Source organism: Anneissia japonica, unplaced genomic scaffold (assembly GCF_011630105.1).
Source record: "Anneissia japonica isolate Jap-2015-1 unplaced genomic scaffold, ASM1163010v1 scaffold640_len1575945_cov177, whole genome shotgun sequence".
Lineage (NCBI taxonomy): Eukaryota > Metazoa > Echinodermata > Crinoidea > Comatulida > Comatulidae > Anneissia > Anneissia japonica.
Genome location: NW_022684376.1, coordinates 132,164 through 136,203, shown reverse-complemented (window position 1 = coordinate 136,203; position 4,040 = coordinate 132,164).

Sequence of the window (4,040 nt, the reverse complement as noted above, 5' to 3'; positions counted from 1 at the left end):
ATACATATATATACACACATATATATATATATTTAGGTAAAATATATTCTTATGTATAAGCCTAAGTTTCAATCAATTGCCTGTTATGTCCTATTATCTAGTAACATAACATTACATGACATGATACTGTACATCGAAATACATTTATAGAGGGAGAAAAATAATACAGTACGGTACTGCATTAAAACTGGAGTTTATGTTTTGATGTGAAATAGATACGTATAATAATACTCATAATTACAATCAAAATGTGGTATGTGATCAAAGACCAGGTTAGAAAAATATACTCTACTAGAGTAGAATATTGATAGAATGTGTTGAAAATGAAGTTGCTTCCTTTAGTGTAAGGGGCGTTTATTCGAGAGAGGCTTTTATTCGAAGTGAGGCTTGCATATGCAATACATACAGTATATTTAATATTGAAATAACTAATACAATATTTATGATAACAATATAAATAATAGGGCCTAGTTGTAATAATAACAATTAATAATATTATATTGATGATGATGATATTATAATTATCATAATAATAATAATAATAATTAATGAGTAAACAATAATAATTATGAAATTCAATTTCAAATTCAAGTAAACATTTATATTCCTTTTATTTTACATAACATGATCAAATAATAACAATAATAATAATAATAATAATAATAATAACGATATAATAATCATAATAATAACTAATTAATAAATAGTCCTAGTGCAACTATCAAAAGTATTCTCGTCTTGGCCTATGTCTAGGCTTTTTAAAAGTAGACCCTATCTAGTACTTTACACCTTCACACCTAGCGTAGAGTACACTGTAATTTCATTTTTTATTCAATGCTAGCCTAGGCAATTATTATAAAGGTCTAAAGTACAAGAATAGGTAGACCTAGAATAAATAATAAATGCCTAAAAAGGTCTACTACTCTCTACAATAGCCTATGCTTGCCTAGCCTGGGTTCCAGGCCCTAATTTTGGGTTACTCATTCGTTATTGCACTTAGTGCGCGCCATACCTAATTTAATCGGCGTACCATACTCGATTTTTTTTTTTTCCCGGATTATTCCGTCTCTAAATTAACTTTCTCGTTGGTGGCCTGTCCAGAATGAGAAAAATTATAAAAAATAAGAGACTTGCCACAAGTCTCTTATTTTTTTAATGCTTACCCTACTAGACAAGTTTTTATCTTGGTTTTTATTTGGTTTTTATACACACCACCGATACGCGGCGCCCTACTCCACTGGCCTCTAGAGTTCCTATATAAGCCTCCCATCATGCAATTCGGTTGATTACACGATTTTGGGTTCGCTGCTCATTCTTCTCAGTCGAGTTCTTTGACATGTTACCGAGTGTTGATGACGTCGGACATGCGTTGGCAACAGTCGAAATTGTTGTACTCTAGAAAATTCTGAAAATTTGATCACTTAGTAGGAGTTTTTGGCACGTAGGAATATATCAATGGTTTTCTTTATAAGTTTTGACTAATTGAGACAATAAATTAATCTATTAAATAGGCCGATAGTATATTTCCAACTTTCATCTTCTTTCATTTGTCTATAGCCTAGTTCTACTACTCCTTTTCTGACAATTTGCACCTTTAACACATTCTCATCTAAGTTTTCAAGAAAACCGGCAATGATCATGCCGTCCTGCTATTCTCAATCGACCGATGGCGAACAAGCTAACCACCACCACTAATTTCATCTGCTATTCTGCTGTTATGTAATACTGTACTCACAACATTCTTGTCATGACAAGCCATGCCCTCTGGAGGATTATCTTTTCCGCCGCAGCACCATTCGTAATTTGCGGTCAGTGATGTCCTTATTTAATCGTTTTTCATTCAAAATGTACCTCTTGGATTTAATAAGTTCTCATAAGAACCCCTCGATTTCCATCTATTTCCATAAGCGCCCCCTCAATTTTCACTCTGTTTTTATAAGCACCCCGTTCGAATAAGCGCCCCGTTTGAATAAGCGCCCCTCAAAAAGTGCAAAATATTTTAAGCGCCCGGGCGCTTATTCGCGCGAGTACGTTATTTTCCGTATTGTTGAGCATGCATGTGGGCCGCATTGTCGGCGTTATTAATCAGAGATTATTCGAGGCCGGTAGGTCAAGGAGTGGTTTGGGGGTGTTCCGTTTCCTGTGGGTGACTAGGGTTGTATCTACAGTATTTCATGATGATGTGACTATTTGCTAGCTGGCTGTATAATGAGCCCTAACACTTGAACCAAATCTTAGATCAACCATGAGGAAGATGGAACTAAGCCTTCTGAATGATCTAAAATTCATAGTGTCAATCACCAAGTCAGTTGATCGGATTATACTCTCGCGTATCGATTTCACATGCGACAGATTTCAAGTGGGATGATTTCTACTGATTTTTGCTATCCTCCTTTGGAACTTCAAACGCTTAGAAACAACGCGTCGCTGTGTAACGCGTTCTCTGAACATTGAAACAGTACCATTCACAACAGGAAACAACATTGCACTGTATTCGTAATCGTAACAAGCACTGAAATCACACGACGCAACGTTTGGCCTTCGCTTCCGGGACTGATGTCTATGTGGTAAAATATGGGGAAAAACTCGAAAATTCATTAAAAATGATTAAATGTTTCAACGAATACAAAACAATTTGGTTTTCACTAATATAGACAGTGTTGGCGTAACGCATGCGCTATGATGCGGCAGTCTACAGGGCCCCAACCCTTAGGGGGCCCCAAAAGGGCCCTACTCATAGGCCTATGTTCCTTCATCTAGCACCCAGACCAGGACTTTGGACCCCACCAAATTTGTCAAGAAATTTGAAAATGGAAATAAAAAAAAAATTATAGGGCCTATTCACAATTTTACGTCTGTGAGTGCCATTTCCGGCAATATAGGTCTACGTGCCATAAATCATACATTTTCTAATAGGGCATCACTAGCCCCAACAGGGCAATAGCATAATGTGTCTCTCGAGTTTGGAAATCGATTATCTGACATAGGCCTATATCATATCATATCCAGTGGCGGAACAAAGAGTGGTGTGGGGTGCATGCGGTCGAATTGCAAAATATTGGATTGTATTTTTAATAAATAATAATTGGATTATAAACTGGGGGCGGGGCCGCCTACGGCTCCGGTGGTGGTCCATGGGGGAGGCCCGGTACCTCTGGTGTATCTAATTGATTTTAAGGAATGCAATTAGGCTAACATTTATTTCCACGCTACATTTTAAAAATGCAGTGACTCCGATCCGGAATTCGAAATAGAGGGGCCCCAGGAACTTTTACAGATGAAGTGTAAAGCTCCTCAGCCCCACCATAGTTGGGGCTGAGGTAAGAAAATTTATGATTATGGCACCTTTAGTTGGCCGGAACAGCTCAGGCTTAAATTTGAATATAATTTTATTTTTTCTCTACTTTTAAATTTTGATAGGGAGTGTGGGCCAGATGGGCCCCTTGATTCTGCCACTGAAATACTCATCATAACAAGTTTTTTTCAATTTATCCTGGTAATCATAATCAAGCCCGCTTATATATTTCGTGCAAAATAAAGGGTGCATTTCACGAAGAAAGAAAAATGTATATATGCATGTAGTTTATAAAAATAGTAATATCATTATCATTTTCAGTTATATTATCAATATAATATCTCTTTGTTTTGTATATAAGAGAAAGAAAGAAAAAAAATTAAGAATTTGAGGGAAAATGTATATGTGTACATATTTGATAATGAATGTGATACGTGCATGTATGTGAGTGCTCCCACTCATATACATGCACCAAGGAAAAATAAAGGGTGCATTTCACTAAGAAAAAAGTGTATAGGCCTATGTGCATGTAGTTTTAAAAATAGTAATATCATTATCATTTTTAGTTATATTATCAATATAATATCTCTTTGTTTTGTATATAAGAGAAAGAAAGAAATAAAATTATTAAGAATTTGAGACGTTTACGTTATGTGAGTGCTCCCAAGAAAGAAAAATAAAGGGTATATTTCACTAAGAAAAAAAAATGTATATGTGCATGTAGTTAATTACATTTTGGTCATAA